The sequence below is a fragment of the Schistocerca nitens genome, chromosome 7, assembly GCF_023898315.1.
Source record: "Schistocerca nitens isolate TAMUIC-IGC-003100 chromosome 7, iqSchNite1.1, whole genome shotgun sequence".
NCBI classification, from domain to species: Eukaryota; Metazoa; Arthropoda; class Insecta; order Orthoptera; family Acrididae; genus Schistocerca; species Schistocerca nitens.
In genome coordinates this window covers 62,000,919-62,020,666 of record NC_064620.1, presented here as the reverse complement: position 1 = coordinate 62,020,666, position 19,748 = coordinate 62,000,919, and positions in this window count along the sequence as shown.

Here is a 19,748-nt window from a genome sequence, read left to right as displayed (position 1 = left end):
ATAAATAGCTTTTAAAAATTTCAAAAAAATGTCATATGTGTAACATTATTGTACGTCCTAGATCTAAGTTCTCTGACAACAGTGTGGCTCAAAACAGTTCTAGCTGTCATTTTTTAAATTTGTAATAGCTTTGAGTAATTTCATATATATAACAACATTGTGCTTCCTAGATCTAAGTTTTCCGTCAAAATCGTGAATCAAAAAAATTTCATAATGTGTGTCAAGAAACATCGCAGTCTATAATAGCTTTTTAAATTTCTATATATGCAACACCTTTGCACTTACTATGGCTAAGTTCTTTGACCAGAACCAATAAGCTTCTGTGTGAGCAACATCTTTACATCTGCTACATCTAAGTTCTTTGTCCACAGCCCACATGTTTGTATGTAAACAAAGTGTATTTCACGAGTGCACATCATCATAGTGTAATATGGAGCTATACTTGGTAAAACTGATATATGGACGTGAAAATGACCGTAAGTGTGTAACTAAGTGGCAAAACTATCACCACAGCATAACTGTAATAATGATGCTTCATCTTTTTGTAAGTACAGATATATTTTCGTCAATTGTCCCACTTGTATCTGTGTAGTCACCAGCAAATAATTTTTTTGTATGTAGACAGTGATCCCCAACAGTACAAACATGTACATGAATGTATAAACACCTGAAGATTGGCGCAAGCCCGAAACCGTTCGTGTGACGAATAAACAACCTTTTATTGTGACAACCTCAGAACTAAGTTGTTTCAAGTATCTCTAAATTTTTGGTATCGAAAATATTTTTATTCCTGACTATTGTCGGCTGCATAGATAAAAACAGCAGAGCTGCTTAAGGGGGGGGGGGAGTCCACTGTCTATACTTTTAGAAATAAATTCAGAAAACTTAGTCAGCATGACCAGGAAGGATTCAGGATTCACACTCATAGCAGAGGAAGTTCAAAAACATAACAAAACAATTTTTTTTACACATGAAATTTCATCATTTTTTCACTTGTTATTGCCTTCATTTGTTGCTGTAGGTACACTTTTCTTCATAAGTAAGAGAGAGTCGTCGATGAATTTTGCACAGCATACAAACCATACTTACAGATGTATGAAACTAGAATTTCCCAAATCTGTAAAAACTATGGTAAAAATTGAGATGATTAACTATAAAATTCGAGTTTTCTCTAAACACGAACTTTAAAACGTAACAGCCCATTCATTTTTCCATAGATTAAATAAATTCTAGAGTTATATACACCTGTAAGTATGGTTTGTAAGCTGTGCAAAATTCATCAATCTCTCTTACTTATGAAGAAAAGTGTACCTATAGCAACAAATGCAGCCAACAGTAAGTGAAAAAAATCATGAAATTTCACATTTAAAAAATATTATTTTTTCTTGTTTTTGAACTTCCACTGCTATTCATAAAACTTTGTCAGCATGACCAGGAAGGATTTAGGATTCACAATTTATTTGTAAAAGTATAGACAGTGCAAATTAAAATGTCCTGTGGTGCCTCTCCTTCTCGAAGTCGGCCCGTTTGACGTCCTACCCCCCTTAATTCATCGAAACAGAAGAAAATTACAGAGTTGCTACTGATGCGAAATTAGGATGATTACCTTCCATACCCCACGCCGCCCCCCCCCCCCCTCCCACGCACCCTCCGTCCTTCCGATGATATCGCAGTAGCCGAGAGACGTTCCAAGGCTGAAGGATGCAGCAGCCGTGGGACCCGGCCGCTATCTCGCACTGGACACGGAGGCGGCAATTACTGATCTCATTGTGCGGCCAGTCCAGCCGCCCCCACACAAAGTCCTCCCGCGGCCAGAGAGGGGGCGGTGCCTAATTAACGCCACCTGTTCCGCCGTGATTCGGGCCCGCTTTTCATATGCATATCGTGTTTTAAGATTCCGTAACAAGCCGCTGACTCGGGGAGCCGGCGGACACAATGGCCGCGCCGGCGGCGGCCGACCGCAGATATCCGTGCAGCCGCCGGCGTGCTGTCCAGCGCCTGCCAGAGCCCCTAATCAGGGCGGCATTACCGCCACAATGGCTCACTGCCGGAGATGAGGCACTCGTATCTTAGCAACTGCCCGGCGGGGCGGCGCCGTGGAGACACGCCGGCAAACGTTCCTTTTCCTCCGCCCTCAAAGATTCCGTAGCGTCGCGGCGCGACCTGAGACCACGCATTCTTGCCGATTTGTGGCGGACGAGAGTTTACCCGACATACTGCTCACCGAATTTAATCGATAACGTTCATTGGTGGACCTGAATCAGTCCTCCATTACGGCCTGAAAAAACTACAATCATCCGTTCATAACTTTGGTTTCTTTGGTTCCTCTGGGGGACAGTTCATCGGAACTACAATATATGAAATATTACTTCACTTTATTACAAGAAAGATAAAAAGCTTTACTTACTTACCTTTATATTATCCAGGCATAGGAACGTCCCGAATATTTACACAATCAATAGCCAGAGGTATGTGCCTAATACACAACTGGCCATTAAAATTGCTACCCCAAGAAGAAATGCAGATGATAAACGTGTATTCATTGGACAAATATACTAGAACTGACATGTGATTACATTTTCACGCAATTTGGGTGCATAGATCGAGAGAAATCAGTATCCAGACAAACACCTCTGGCCGTAATAACGGCCTTGATACGCCTAGGCATTGAGTCAAACAGAGCTTGGATGGCGTGTTCAGGTACAGCTGCCCATGCAGCTTCAACACGATACCACAGTTCATCAAGAGTGGCGTATTGTGACGAGCCAGTTGCTCGGCCACCATTGACCAGACGTTTTCAGTTGGTGAGAGATCTGGATAATGTGCTGGCCAGGGCAGCAGTCGAACATTTTCTGTATCCAGAAAGGCCCGTACAGGACCTGCAACATGCGGTCGTGCATTATCCTGCTGAAATGTAGGGTTTCGCAGGGATCGAATGAAGGGTAGAGCCACGGGTCGTAACACATCTGAAATGTAACGTCCACTGTTCAAAGCGCCGTCATTGCGAGCAAGAGGTGACCGAGACGTGTAACCAATGGCACCCCATACCATCACACCGGGTGATACGCCAGTACGGCGATGACGAATACACGCTTACAATGTGCGTTCACCGCGATGTCGCAAAACACGGATGCGACCATCATGATGCTGTAAACAGAACCTGGATTCATCCGAAAAAGTGACGTTTTGCCATTCGTGCACCCAGGTTCGTCGTTGAGTACACCATCGCAGGCGCTCCTGTCCGTGGTGCAGCGTCAAGGGTAACCGCAGCCATGGTCTCCGAGTTCATAGTCTCTGCTGCTGCAAACGACGTCGAACTGTTCGTGCAGATGGTTGTTGTCTTGCAAACGTCTCCATCTGTTGACTCAGGGATCGAGACGTGGCTGCACGATCCGTTACAGCCATGCGGATAAGATGCCTGTCATCTTGACTGCTAGGGATCCAGCACGGCGTTCCGTATTACCCTCCTGAACCCCCCGATTCCATATTCTGCCAACAGTCATTGGATCTCGACCAACGCGAGCAGCAATGTCGCGATACGATAAACCGCAATCGCGATAGGCTACAATCCGACCTTTATCAAAGTCGGTAACGTGATGGTACGCATTTCTCCTCCTCACACGAGGCATCACACCAACGTTTTACCAGGCAACGCCGGTCAACTGCTGTTTGTGTATGAGAAATCGGTTGGAAACTTTCCTCATGTCAACACATTGTAGGTGTCGCCGCCGGCGCCAACCTTGTGTGAATGTTCTGAAAAGCTAATCATTTACGTATCAGAGCATCTTCTCCCTGTCGGTTAAATTTCGCGTCTGTAGCACGTCATCTTCGTGGTGTAGCAATTTTAATGGTCAGTAGTGTATTTACAGAAAGCATCCCTTGATGCGCAGGTTTACTAAACTCTTCTCTCGAAGTAGACAAATCACGAAGTTAGTTCAAAAGTACGTTTTCATGTAACAAGGGACCCCTAGAGTTTGAGGTGGGAAGTGAATCTTTAGTGAGGCTCATATGAAAATGTTGTCAACAATTAGGATAGGAAAAATATTAGCTGCTAATGACTCACCATGTGCATTAGGAGAGCGACAGAAAATGATTGTCTGTGAGGCGCAACCTTCTAAGGGGTGTATGTACGAGTATTACATTTCACAAAATGGACATTGTGGACATTCAAGAAATGTTCAAAACAAATAGTTACCTTGCAGCAAAAGCGCCGAATGAAAAATGACGCGATACAGTGATCACAAAGGTTCGCATCATCGAGATCGAAGGCCAGCTACTTCGGATATAAATGGTGCAGGACGTTTAGATAGACAACCACTCTTAAAGAATCCATGTAGAATTATATTTGTCTAACGGTGCCATGAGAAGTGATGGCGTGCAATAGAATGCGAAACAGTCTGTGGTGGAGCTAATCGTGAAACTGGCCCCTTTAATGCGTAGCTGCGGATAGTGCTACAATACGTTTTATAGACGCGGGAAAAGTCGTCATTTGCCCAGTGGTTCCTGGTGGTATGAACTGCAATGTCACACTCTTTTCAGGAAGATTAGGTTGCTCTAAAGGAGTATGATTTTTATGCTCAGACTAGGAATCAAGCAAGGGCTAGTTATTTCGACCAGATATTGGCCAAAAGCAGTGCTCATACCATAGTTCAAGTCCTCTTACGCTCATTTTCCTACTCTTGCTTGCTGTGACGTAAATACTCCCTACTGCCCTTGCAAGATCACGCACAGGAGAAACAATGCTAGAGAGTAGAGCTCCTCCTACTTCTCGTAGCACAATAAATAACTTCCCAGCTAATTTACCATCCAAATTAACAGTCGGCGTAATTGTGTACAAATTGTTACGGCATTGATGTTAGTTGATCTTGATATAACTGTCTTGGTAGATCTAATGTCCAGAGGACATTTCCTCTTCAAATCCCGATTTTTCGGAGTTGAAAACAAATGCTTTACAGAACTATGAAATAATTTTGTTTATCTCATCTGCAAATTTTCGGGCCGATTTCGCAGTGTGCTGTGCATCGTCAAGTTGACGCCTTGAAATTTCGTTATCTTACGTCTTCCAATTCTGTAGCACTATTTTAAGTTATGCAACCATCCAATGCTTCCTTTGAAATCACTGCAATCTGTGTCGCGCGCAATTTGATGTGCATATCGTAGCAGATCACCAGCATGCACATACCGTAAGCTCTATCGAGTATCCTCGAAAGGCGCAAACGCCAGTTTTCGTAACAAACGCGCCTCGTCTTCTCTGGAATATCTGTAGTTTTGTTTATGACTACACTGTCTGCAGTGAAATCTGTTAATAATTTTTTTTTACTATGCTGCGGATGATCTTCCACGTGCGTAATTATGACTAGTACCCGCTCCTTGGACAACGATTGTCCTTTACTACGTTTCACTGGAGACGGGGTTTGCGGCTCCCTGTGCAACAGAGCTGATGAACCACATGGCTTGACATCTGTTTCAATAGCACTTTCACTTGTTAAGCACGTTTTAGCATCACTGTACGTTGTGTACAAAGGTGAACGTATACAACACCACACATTCCACTGACTCATCTTGCAGAAACGCTAATATTTCATCTGCCACTTCTTCCTCGCTCTGCGAAATTCCTTGGGTTGTTATCAGACGAAATGTCAACTCCGGCAACGTCAGGGATTTTCTCTGCCTTGTGATGACTGGGTGTTGTGTGATGTCCTTAGGTTAGTTAGGTTTAAGTAGTTCTAAGTTCTAGGGGACTGATGACCATAGATGTTAAGTCCCATAGTGCTCAGAGCCATTTGAACCATTTGAACTCCGGCAACTTGGTTCAAATGGCTCTGAGCACTATGGGACTTAACTTATAAGGTCATCAGTCCCCCAGAACTTAGAACTACTTAAACCTAACTGACCTAAGAACATCACACACATCCATGCCCGAGGCGGGATTCGAACCTGCGACCGTAGTGGTCGCGCGGTTCCAGACTGTAGCGCCTAGAACCGCTCGGCCACCCGGCCGGCCAACTCCGGCAACTGTTGTTGCTTTGTTTAACATTGCCATTTCTCTGGTTTGTATCAAAACCGCTAACACTATAGCACTACTGTTAGTTACTCGTCGACTAAGCAGTTCAACTACACTCCGTAGCCTCATGCTGTGGTCGCCATTGAATACCTGAGACTCCTGCCGCCTGTTGCCTTTAGCAGCCAACTTTGTGGCTGCGTGGTAGACAATACGTGAGGTGTCGAAAGACGTAAACATCATTGGCCTTTTGCAACATCGCACTCACACTAAGCGATGTTGTCTGCAGGATCGGTCATGAACTGGTGATGACCCTCTCTCTGCTCGGCCGTATATCGGCCTTTGTGCGGAGGCGATGCAGAGCTGGGAGCGAAGCTGTGGCTCCGACAGTGGTTCCCCTTCGTCTGTGCGGATTACAGCGAGACATCGCGAGCTTCTGTCGTATCGATGCGAGTTGCGGACCTTGGTACGTTACCACGATTTTTTGAAATAAATCACCAGGCTCGCTCTGGCCTGCGAGACGCGATTAAACTTCTTACTATTCCAGTCAGTAATCAGACGACTTTGGCAAAGATTTCGGCAGCCAATCACTTGACTGAAATATGCACACCAATAGCATTTCCTAAACCCAGTTCTAAGCAAAGAAGGGAAAGCAGAAAGGTGGAAGGAGTATACAGAGGGTCTATACAAGGGCGATGCACTTGAGGACAATATTATGGAAATGGAAGAGGATGTAGATGAAGATGAAATTGGAGATACGATACTGCGTGAAGCGTTTGACAGAGCACTGAAAGACCTGAGTCGAAACAAGGCCCCCGGAGTAGACAACATTCCATTGGAACTACTGACGGCCTTGGGAGAGCCAGTCCTGACAAAACTCTACCATCTGGTGAGCAAGATGTATGAAACTGGCAAAATACCCTCAGACTTCAAGAAGAATATAATAATTCTAATCCCAAAGAAAGCAGGTGTTGACAGATGTGAGAATTACCGAACAATCAGTTTAATAAGCCACAGCTGCAAAATACTAACACGAATTCTTTACAGACGAATGGAAAAACTAGTAGAAGCCGACCTCGGGGAAAATCAGTTTGGATTCCGTAGGAATACTGGAACACGTGAGGCAATACTGACCTTACGACTTATCTTAGAAGAAAGATTAAGGAAAGGCAAACCTACGTTTCTAGCATTTGTAGATTTAGAGAAAGCTTTTTACAATGTTGACTGGAATACTCTCTTTGAAATTCTAAAGGTGGCAGGGGTAAAATACAGGGAGCGAAAGGCTATTTACAATTTGTACAGAAACCAGATGGCAGTTATAAGAGTCGAGGGACATGAAAGGGAAGCAGTGGTTGGGAAGGGAGTAAGACAGGGTTGTAGCCTTTCCCCGATGTTATTCAATCTGTATATTGAGCAAGCAGTAAAGGAAACAAAAGAAAAATTCGGAATAGGTATTAAAATCCAGGGAGAAGAAATAAAAACCTTGTGGTTCGCCGATGACATTGTAATTCTGTCAGAGACAGCAAAGGACTTGGAAGAACAGTTGAACGGAATGGATGGTGTCTTGAAGGGAGGATATAAGATGAACATCAACAAAAGCAAAACGAGGATAATGGAATGTAGTCGAATTAAGTCGGGTGATGTTGAGGGTATTAGATTAGGAAATGAGACACTTAAAGTAGTAAAGGAGTTTTGCTATTTGGGGAGCAAAATAACTAATGATGGTAGAAGTAGAGAGGATATAAAATGTAGACTGGCAATGGCAAGGAAATCGTTTCTGAAGAAGAGAAATTTGTTAACATCGAGTATAGATTTAAGTGTCAGGAAGTCGTTTCTGAAAGTATTTGTATGGAGTGTAGCCATGTATGGAAGTGAAACATGGACGGTAAATAGTTTGGACAAGAAGAGAATAGAAACTTTCGAAATGTGGTGCTACAGAAGAATGCTGAAGATTAGATGGGTAGATCACATAACTAATGAGGAGGTACTGAATAGGATTGGGGAGAAGAGGAGTTTGTGGCACAACTTGACCAGATGAAGGGATCGGTTGGTAGGACATGTTCTGAGGCATCAAGGGATCACCAATTTAGTATTGGAGGGCAGCGTGGAGGGTAAAAATCGTAGGGGGAGACCAAGAGATGAATACGCCAAGCAGATTCAGAAGGATGTAGGTTGCAGTAGCTACTGGGAGATGAAGAAGCTTGTACAGGATAGAGTAGCATGGAGAGCTGCATCAAACCAGTCTCAGGACTGAAGACCACAACAACAACAACACACCAGCCGCAAGTGTCTCCTAACGATTTCCACCGATAATCTCCATGTAACAAAACGAGAATACAGTTCAGAGTCAATAAGAAAAATGCACGCAACAACACCACTTTCAAATGTCCATTGAAATGAACATAATTTATTGGCTTCAATTAAATCCTAGCCAAATTCGTCTCTTTCACTAAAACGCCACCGTCTAAATAGCTACTGGCTTCACGATTTGATTTTAGGGCACTGCCCACCAGACTCACCCACTATCACCACAGGCAACACTCGCCTAGACTGTTATTACTAAATATGGCCAAATTGGAGACACGCAGTCTGTTATTGTTTACAGTTACTGGATTCAGGAAAATGCTTTGTTGCTGAAGATCTCAATGTGTTGTTTTTACTGATTATCAGTTTCGGGTGAAGTTGTTAGCCATCTTCAGATCCACTATAAGAAAATTTTTTTCTGTGTACTGTCACCAACCTGTGGGACATATCAACATAAATTTTGTGCGATCTCCATAGCTGAATCTTATTATACAGCTCGATTAATGTGAAATCATCGAAGACAAAGATGTCGTCGTATCCACTGTCTGATAACATTATATCAGATAATCCTCACTTGCAGAGAGTGAGATCAGAATTATCATTTTACGTTACTCTAGAGACGTAACATCAGTAAACAGTACAATATAATTCCTGACGCTACATCCCTTGAGTAACGTAGTGCTTTAATTGTGATCTCATTTTGCAAATGTGGAGTTTATCTATTGTAATGTTATTACACAGAGGATAAGACGACCTGTTAGACGTGGGTGATTTTATATTGATGTATAATCGAATTGTATAATAACATTGAACTATGTAACTTGCACAACGTTTGTGACAATGTGTTACCGGTTGGTGAATGTACACAGAAAAAGATGGCTAACAACTTTATCCGAAACTACTAATCAACAAAAATCACTCTTTGCTACCAACAACGTACAAGATCTTTTCAAGACTATTGTTAAACAGAGCAGAATCAGTCTCAGATCAACAATTGGGCGAATATCAAGCTGGTTTCAAGACATCAAGATCCTGTGCAGAGCAGATCCATAACTTGAAATACACTCCTGGAAACTGAAATAAGAACACCGTGAATTCATTGTCCCAGGAAGGGGAAACTTTATTGACACATTCCTGGGGTCAGATACATCACATGATCACACTGACAGAACCACAGGCGCATAGACACAGGCAACAGAGCATGCACAATGTCGGCACTAGTACAGTGTATATCCACCTTTCGCAGCAATGCAGGCTGCTATTCTCCCATGGAGACGATCGTAGAGATGCTGGATGTAGTCCTGTGGAACGGCTTGCCATGCCATTTCCACCTGGCGCCTCAGTTGGACCAGCGTTCGTGCTGGACGTGCAGACCGCGTGAGACGACGCTTCATCCAGTCCCAAACATGCTCAATGGGGGACAGATCCGGAGATCTTGCTGGCCAGAGTAGTTGACTTACACCTTCTAGAGCACGTTGGGTGGCACGGGATACATGCGGACGTGCATTGTCCTGTTGGAACAGCAAGTTCCCTTGCCGGTCTAGGAATGGTAGAACGATGGGTTCGATGACGGTTTGGATGTGCCGTGCACTATTCAGTGTCCCCTCGACGATCACCAGTGGTGTACGGCCAGTGTAGGAGATCGCTCCCCACACCATGATGCCGGGTGTTGGCCCTGTGTGCCTCGGTCGTATGCAGTCCTGATTGTGGCGCTCACCTGCACGGCGCCAAACACGCATACGACCATCATTGGCACCAAGGCAGAAGCGACTCTCATCGCTGAAGACGACACGTCTCCATTCGTCCCTCCATTCACGCCTGTCGCGACACCACTGGAGGCGGGCTGCACGATGTTGGGGCGTGAGCGGAAGACGGCCTAACGGTGTGCGGGACCGTAGCCCAGCTTCATGGAGACGGTTGCGAATGGTCCTCGCCGATACCCCAGGAGCAACAGTGTCCCTAATTTGCTGGGAAGTGGCGGTGCGGTCCCCTACGGCACTGCGTAGGATCCTACGGTCTTGGCGTGCATCCGTGCGTCGCTGCGGTCCGGTCCCAGGTCGACGGGCACGTGCACCTTCCGCCGACCACTGGCGACAACATCGATGTACTGTGGAGACCTCACGCCCCACGTGTTGAGCAATTCGGCGGTACGTCCACCCGGCCTCCCGCATGCCCACTATACGCCCTCGCTCAAAGTCCGTCAACTGCACATACGGTTCACGTCCACGCTGTCGCGGCATGCTACCAGTGTTAAAGACTGCGATGGAGCTCCGTATGCCACGGCAAACTGGCTGACACTGACGGCGGCGGTGCACAAATGCTGCGCAGCTAGCGCCATTCGACGGCCAACACCGCGGTTCCTGGTGTGTCCGCTGTGCCGTGCGTGTGATCATTGCTTGTACAGCCCTCTCGCAGTGTCCGGAGCAAGTATGGTGGGTCTGACACACCGGTGTCAATGTGTTCTTTTTTCCATTTCCAGGAATATATATATATATATATATATATATATATATATATATATATATATATATACTTTATTTTTGCAGTTTTATCCGAATTATATTGACTTTAATTGTTCGTTTGGCCCCCGTTGAAGTGGTTTATCGCATCTATATAGTAATTGTACTGAATTACCTAATTTATTTTTTATGACGTAAACATTGGCATACCATATTTAGATTAAAATTGACGTCTTATTGGCCTCACATAAGATTCTGCACGTTCTGACAAATACTATGCCAATTTTTTTTTCGTCCATGACTAACAGGGGTAGTCAGATTCCTTGTATAGGTCATGTTTTATTTTTTAAAAGGTTTTTTTTTCAGAAGTAGAGAACCAGTTTCTTTACAAGTGGTAGGACCAACGCGTTAGTGGTTTGCTCAATGTTTGAAGCCATTTCTCTTGAATAAATCACCTTATTTTTCTGCAAATGTAACCTCTTTTTCGTCCAATAAACATCTCATAATCACGGTTCAAGTCATGTAGAATTTTTGAAGGACGTCATATTCGCCATTGATAAATAATTCCTACGTTCAACGACGAATATGGTGTCCTTAAAAAATTTGCTTGTCTTACACTGTTGAAGTTCCTGAAAACACCAGTGGGTTCATCTACATCTACATCTACATGTTTACTCTGCAATTCACACTTAAGTCCCTGGCAGAGGGTTCATCGAACTAATTTCATACTACTTCTCTACCATTCCACTCTCGAATGGCGCGTGGGAAAAAGGAACACCTAAATCTTTCTGTTCGAGCTCTGATTTCTCTTATTTTATTATGATGATCATTTCTCCCTACGTAGGTGGGTGTCAACAAAATATTTTCGCATTCGGGAGAGCAAGTTGGCGATTGAAATTACGTAAATAGATCTCGGTGAAAGGAAAACCGCCTTTGTTTCAGCGACTGCCACCCCAACTCGCGTATCATATCAGTGACACTCTCACCCCTATTGCGCGATAACACGAAACGAGCTGCCCTTCTTTGCAATTTTTCGATGTCCTCCGTCAATCCTACCTGGTAACGATTCCATACTGCGCAGCAATATTCCAGCAGAGGACGGACAAGTGTAATGTAGGCTGTCTCTTGTGGGTTTGTCGCATCTTCTAAGTGTTCTGCCAACAAAGCGCCGTCTTTGTATCGCCTTCCCCACATCATTATCTGTGTTGTCTTTCCAATTTGAGTTGCTCGTAACTGTAATTCCTAGGTGTTTAGTCGAATTGACAGCGCTTAGATTTGTGCGATTTGTCGTATACCTAAAATTTATCGGATTTCTTTTAGTACCCATATGGATGACCTCGCACTTTTCTTTGTTTAGTGCCATTTGCCACTTTTCGCACCATACAGAAATTCTTTCTAGATCATTTTGTAATTGGAATTGATCGTCTGATGATTTTACAAGACGGTAAATTACAGCGTTATTGGCAAAAAATCTAAGGGGGCTGCTCACATTATCACCTAGATCATTTATGTAAATCAGGAACAGCAGAGGGTCTATGACACTATCTTGCGGAACGTCAGATATCACTTCTGTTCTATTCGATGATTTACCGTCTATCACTACGAACTGTGACCTCTCTGAGAGGAAATCACGAATCCAGTCACACAGCTGAGACGATACTCCATATGCACGCAATTTGATTAATAGTCGCTTGTGAGGAACGGTATCAAAAGCCTTCTGGAAATCTAGGAATATGGAATCGATCTGAGATCCCTTGTCGACAGCACTCATTACTTCATGGGAATAGAGAGCTATCTGTGTTGCACAAGAGCGATATTTTCTTAATCCGTGTTGGTTATGTATCAATAAGTCATTTTCTTAAAGGTGATTCATAATGTTCGAGTACAGTACATGCTCCAGAATCCTACTGTGCTCTCAGCGACGGCCGCGGTGGTCTAGCGGTTCTGGCGCTGCAGTCCGGAACCGCGGGACTGCTACGGTCGCAGGTTCGAATCCTGCCTCGGGCATGGGTGTGTGTGATGTCCTTAGGTTAGTTAGGTTTAAGTAGTTCTAGGTTCTAGGGGACTGATGACCTCCGATGTTAAGTCATATAGTGCTCAGAGCCATTTGAACCATTTTGGAAAACCTAGCAGTAACAATAAGTGTTTATCAGGCGGAAACTTGGTGGAATAAAATAAAATCAACTTCCCGATTCTACCGCATCCGTTTTAGGACAAGAGATGAGGTACAGATGTAAGAGACGTAAGGAGGGAGAGGGCGTTATGACGTCTATTAATACTCCCGTCCGTCCGAACAGGCCTAGGAAGACCCAATGGTACCGACCGACCGCCGTGTCATCCTCAGATGATAGCCGTCATTGGTTGCGGGTGGAGATGCATGTGGTCGGCATACCGCTCTCGCGTCCATTGTCAGCTATTTCTTAATCAAGGAGCTCCTCAATTGGCCCCACAAGGACTGAGTGCACCCCACTGAGCAACAGCACTTCCAAGATTTCCCAAAATCGCTTAAGGAAAAGGCCAGAATTATTTTATTGAAAACGACACGGCTGTTTCTTAATGATTTCGTTATAGCAAGGACATTAAATCCCAACCTCTAATTTTTTTACAAGAATTCGAAGATTAATCCCATGTACGGCTCTGTGAGGCTTTGGTAAAACATTTTCTTTCCGAACTGAGGTGCGCAATACGTTATCCCACGTGCCATTAAGGAACTAATCTATCCAAAGTAACCTATTTTGGATGGACTGTGCGGCTGGTCCCGGCGCAGGTTCGAGTCTTCCCTCGGGCATGGGTGTGTGTGTTTGTCCTTAGGATAACTTAGGTTAAGTAGTGTGTAAGCGTAGGGACTGATAACCTTAGCAGTTGACTCCCATAAGATTTCACACATATTTGAACATTTGACCTATTTTGATGTAATACTCATGCTTACAGTGCACTATAATTTAATCTAAACAGAAACTGAGTTAACCTTCCGTAGGATGTTTTGAATACCTCTGCTACGAGAATTTGTCACAGAAATCCGATCTCTTGAGCTACACCAGTCGGGCCACAATTGTAAGAAAACTGTAGAGTAATACCAAGCATGGCAGATACGTGACTTTGAATGCAGACCATTGAGATGGAACGCCACCTCTGTCAGAGGCAGACCATTTCTTTTTTTTTTCAGTAGAGTCTGGAGACGCCATATTGGCCTGTAGTTGAAGCCCACATTTGCTGGGTCTTATGTTATAACTTACGCCTCATAAATAAACGTCGTTCCAAAGCACCAACAAATTGATCTTCAGAAAAACCGTTTTTTATTGGAACGATTTGTTGCGATAAAATGACGGGAAACGTCGTATTGATAGTTAAATAATTTTCGAATCGTCGGTTGCTTATAATGCAAGTATGCCGTTTCAGGGCGAAGGCACCTTGAAGATCCATCAAAAACATAATTGCCTTGATACGATTCGTTGCGATTAAATATCAGTTAATAACATATCTGCAAGTAAAGCCTTCAGAAGCTGCTAACATACAAGACATGGGGGTCTTTTGTGGAAGTTCAGTGTAGCATAACGAATAGAAATGCAGTGTTACAAAGGGAACGCGTTATTTGTTGCAGGTTCGCTTCTCACGACATCCACATATTTACTGTTCACTCTCGCCGGTTCTGAGACTTTCTTATTAATTTAATACAAGTATATTTTCTCATAGTTGATCTTATGTAAGTGGGCTGTCTCTCAAGAGCGTGTGTGTTCGTTGACTTTAACCACAAGAGAGCTCGAACTGCTTGCAGTATACTAGCTCGCACTTTTTTTTTGTTTATGTTTGTATTTCACATTTTATAAAGATTCTGCAACTGAATAGAGAGAGGGATCAAGTAAGAATGACATTAGGGTTTTACTAAAAAGCGAGAACGTTGAAATAACTTTTATCTTATGTGGAAGACTATTGTAAATATGCAGGGTGGTCCATTGATAGTGACCGGGCCAAACATCTCACGACATAAGCGTCAAACGAGAAAACTACAAAGAACGAAACTCGTATAGCTTGAAGGGGGAAACCAGATGACACTATGGTTGGCCCGCTAGATGCCGCTGCCATAGGTCAAACGGATATCAACTGCGTTTTTTTAAAAATAGGAACCCCCATTTTTTATTACATATTCGTGAAGTACGTAAAGAAATATAAATGTTTTAGTTGGACCACTTTTTTCGCTTTGTGATAAATGGTGTTGTAATAGTCACAAACGTACAAGTACGTGGTATCACATAACATTCCGCCAGTGCGGACGGTATTTGCTTCGTGATACATTACCCGTGTTAAAATGGACCGTTTACCAATTGCGGAAAATTTCGATATCGTGTTGATGTATGGCTATTTTGATCAAAATTCCCAACGGGCGTATGCTATGTGTGCTGCTCGGTATCTTGGACGACATCATCCAAGTATCCGGACCGTTCGCCGGATAGTTACGTTATTTAAGGAAACAGGAAGTGTTCAGCCACATGTGAAACATCAACCACGACCTGCAATAAATGATGATGCCCAAGTAGGTGTTTTAGCTGGTGTCGCGGCTAATCCGCACATCAGTAGCAGACAAATTGCGCGAGAATGGGGAATCTCAAAAACGTCGGTGTTGAGAATGCTACATCAACACCGATTGCACCCGTACCATATTTCAATGCACCAGGAATTGCATGGCGACGACTTTGAACGTCGTGTACAATTGTGCCACTGGGCACAAGAGAAATTACGGGACGATGACAGATTTTTTGCACGCGTTCTATTTAGCGACGAAGCGTTATTCACCAACAGTGGTAATATAAACTGGCATAATATGCACTATTGGGCAACGGAAAATCCACGATGGCTGCGACAAGTGGAACATCAGCGACCTTGGCGGGTTAATGTATGGTGCGGCATTATGGGAGGAAGGATAATTGGCCCCCATTTTATCGATGGAAATCTAAATGGTGCAATGTATGCTGATTTCCTACGTAATGTTCTACCGATGTTACTACAAGATATTTCACTGCATGACAGAATGGCGATGTACTTGCAACATGATGGATGTCTGGCACATAGCTCGCGTGAGGTTGAAGCGGTATTGAATAGCATATTTCACGACAGGTGGACTGGTCGTCGAAGCACCATACCATGGCCCGCACGTTTACCGGATCTGACGTCCCCGGATTTCTTTCTGTGGGGAAAGTTGAAGGGTATTTGCTATCGTGATCCACCGACAACGCCTGACAACATGCGTCTCCTCGCAGGAGAGCTTCTGTAAAGTTTGGAAGGTAGGAGACGAGATACTGGCAGAAGTAAAGCTGTGAGTGCCGGGCGTGAGTCGTGCTTCGGTAGCTCAGATGGTAGAGCGCTTCCCCGCGAAAGGCAAAGGTCCCGAGTTCGAGTCTCGGTCGGGCACACAGTTTTAATCTGCCAGGAAGTTTCATATCAGCGCACACTCCGCTGCAGAGTGAAAATCTCATTCTGGAAACATCCCCCAGGCTGTGGCTAAGCAATGTCTCCCCATATCCTTTCTTTCAGGAGTGCTAGTTCTGCAAGGTTCGCAGAAGAGCTTCTGTAAAGTTTGGAAGGTAGGAGACGAGATACTGGCAGAAGTAAAGCTGTGAGTGCCGGGCGTGAGTCGTGCTTCGGTAGCTCAGATGGTAGAGCGCTTCCCCGCGAAAGGCAAAGGTCCCGAGTTCGAGTCTCGGTCGGGCACACAGTTTTAATCTGCCAGGAAGTTTCATATCAGCGCACACTCCGCTGCAGAGTGAAAATCTCATTCTGGAAACATCCCCCAGGCTGTGGCTAAGCCATGTCTCCCCATATCCTTTCTTTCAGGAGTGCTAGTTCTGCATGGTTCGCAGGATAGCTTCTGTAAAGTTTGGAAGGTAGGAGACGAGGTACTGGCAGAAGTAAAGCTGTGAGTACCGGGCGTGAGTCGTGCTTCGGTAGCTCAGATGGTAGAGCGCTTGCCCGCGAAAGGCAAAGGTCCCCAGTTCGAGTCTCGGTCGGGCACACAGTTTTAATCTGCCAGGAAGTTTCATATCAGCGCACACTCCGCTGCAGAGTGAAAATCTCATTCTGGAAACAAACAATGTATTTACCTTATTAGTGTTCAAAAGTTATGTATTTATATATGACATCCAGTCTTACAAATTTCGTTTTTGTGACGGACACACGTCCAGATCGTCCGCTCTCAAAATTCTGCCATCTCTCTTCCCACATCCATCACTGCTGGCGGCTCACTTCCAACTGCGCAACACTACGCTCTGTTCACATCCAACTGCCCAACACTACAATAGCGAATATTCCAACAACGCCAACCAGCCACAGACTGCACACAGCACAGCCAGTGATTTTCATACAGAACGCTACGTGACGTTACCAACATAAAAACCTAAACAGCCTACTTACAAACTGCGTAACAAAAACTGTGCAGCACCCTGTATTACATATCTTCGATTAATCCACTTACTGCTTCCAATCTAATCTCAAGAATCACATACGGTAAATGTGGCGAAACTGATAAAGATGACCGAGGATGTAAGAGAAACAGTACTAAATAAGAACCCAATTTGAGACTGGCGTGAGCCGGCCGGTGTGGCCGTGCGGTTAAAGGCGCTTCAGTCTGGAACCGCGTGACCGCTACGGTCGCAGGTTCGAATCCTGCCTCGGGCATGGGTGTGTGTGATGTCCTTAGGTTAGTTAGGTTTAATTAGTTCTAAGTTCTTAGCGACTGATGACCACAGAAGTTAAGTCGCATAGTGCTCAGAGCCATTTGAACCATTTTGAGACTGGCGTGTATGTCTTTTGAAATAATTTTAAAGAAACGAACCACAGTATCATTTGTGCCTCCTTTAACATTACTTGTTTCTTGTGGTGTGGCGCATCGGAAGATAGCGGCTTGGAGGGCGCTTTGTACGTATACCGTAAACCGTACTGGTACCAGCTATTTCTTTGCAAGTCCAGCCGTTTACGCTAAACAAAGAGTGGGCAATACTGATTGAAGTGCTGTGTTTTTATCTGTCGCTTACCACAAACAGAGCGGCGCGAAATGGTACTCCGCTGTACAGAAGAGGATAAGAAAGGAGAACGAGAGGGAGAAAACAATAGGGAGGTTCTCAGCCGTCCGTGCGTGTCCTGAAGCCCAGTGTCACAGAAGGCCGACGCAGACAGACAGCCTGTCCGCGACTGTTAGTGTGGCCAGCAGAGCGAGGCAGCCGTAATTAAAAGCGTGCTGGCGGCCGCACGGTCCCACCCACCAGTACCAGGAATCCAGCCGAGCGAGAAACAGCGGGAGGGCCACAGAGGAACCTTTACTGCTTGCAAGCGTAGAGGCCGAGGATTAACGCAGCGTCAACCTACACGCAAAAGAAACGTAAAAATATTGGACTCTAATATTCCGTTAATTTAGGAGTACGCTTAGTAATGTAAATAATTACACTGTTACTATCGAACGAGCCATCGGAGACTGTGGGTCGCGTGTCGCATGCACTACCAGTTTTGTTCCAAAAGGCTGGGATTTTTCTGCGGCTCGTACTACGGGTTCTGTTAGTGATAGAAATGTAGGGTCAAGTGTTTTGAATAGCCCCTGGGCTAGATATCATTTGTATATCCAACAGAAGGATCGTCTTACTGTACACTGTCCTACAGTACAGTGTCAGAGTTTGAAAGTTACACATTTCCTTCACCTTAGAGAAATGAAGTCAATCGGTTGGTTCTTTTTGCACTAGATGTGGTGTATGGTGCGCCTTAAGAGGCTTATGGAGGCACCATTTAGTACATGGGAGATCCCTGAGAAAATCCGAAACAAGATCCGTCTCAGTAGTGGATATGTAAATAACTAACCGCAGCAAACTGTTCAAATTTTAACGGCATATTCTCCAGGAATTTATCTAGAAGCACCGTCTTCCATTTTTCGAAAATTACCATCCGTTACAGAGAAACACCTGCAGTACATGGTTTCTGGGTACCAAAACCTAGCTTCGGATTCCAAGACGGCTATGCAAGGCAAATATTCCTCAGATCCCCATCTCGAACAACCTTGAAAATGTTCTTGATCTATTTATCCGCTTCCGAGATTGAGAGGCTCCAAGTTACCCCACTTTAGCACATACTCGTAAAATAAGCACGTAAAATCCTGTGCGAGGTGGAAATGCAGTCTATAATGTGGCGCTCCACGGAGAAATATCATGTAAAGTGCATCCGCCATCATCAGTATGATTCTGGGAACTGAACACAAAATTTTTGTGCACATAAAATGCGGTCTTAGCTATAAAATTAGTTTTCCGTTATTTCAATTTCACATAGGTAGCACTCCGTCTTCACGCCACGAGTGGCCTACTGGGACCATCCGACCGCCGTGTCATCCTCAGAGAAGGATGCGGATAGGAGGGGAGTGGGGTCAGCACACCGTTCTTCACATAAGTGAACTATCAAAATTTTACTGCCCCATAAATTTCTTTTCTTATGATTGACATGCCCTGCTCTAGCAGGGGAAAGAAGAGATTCAGCAGAAAAGCGCTGCTATCGCTGCGCAAAAAATGTGAATATGCTTCTGTTTAAAAGACGCTGACTGAAAAGTGGGGTACAAGCTGCCTCTTTTTACTTCCTCCTTTCAAAAATTTTGGCATACGAACATACTCGCGCTTTTTTATGCTGAGAGAGGAGACAGTGAAAGTGGGAAAGAGGTGGAAAAGTAATAAATAATGGAAGGTAGTGGACACAGACTGTGGTGTACAAAGCGCAAAGGAGACATTGGCAGTGAGAAAGAAAGACAGGGACACATTAGCAGTGGATCGTAGTTGACAGTGACAGAATAGTGCTAGAAAAAGAGAGAAGGAGACAGTGTCAGTAGGAACGGAATGAACAGAATAGAATCTGAAAGTGGATGAGAGCAAGTGATAATGAGAGACACAGTCTATGACAATGACAACGAGAAAGAGAGAGATAGTTACAATGAAAAGAGACAGCAGTAGTGGAAAGGAAGGAAC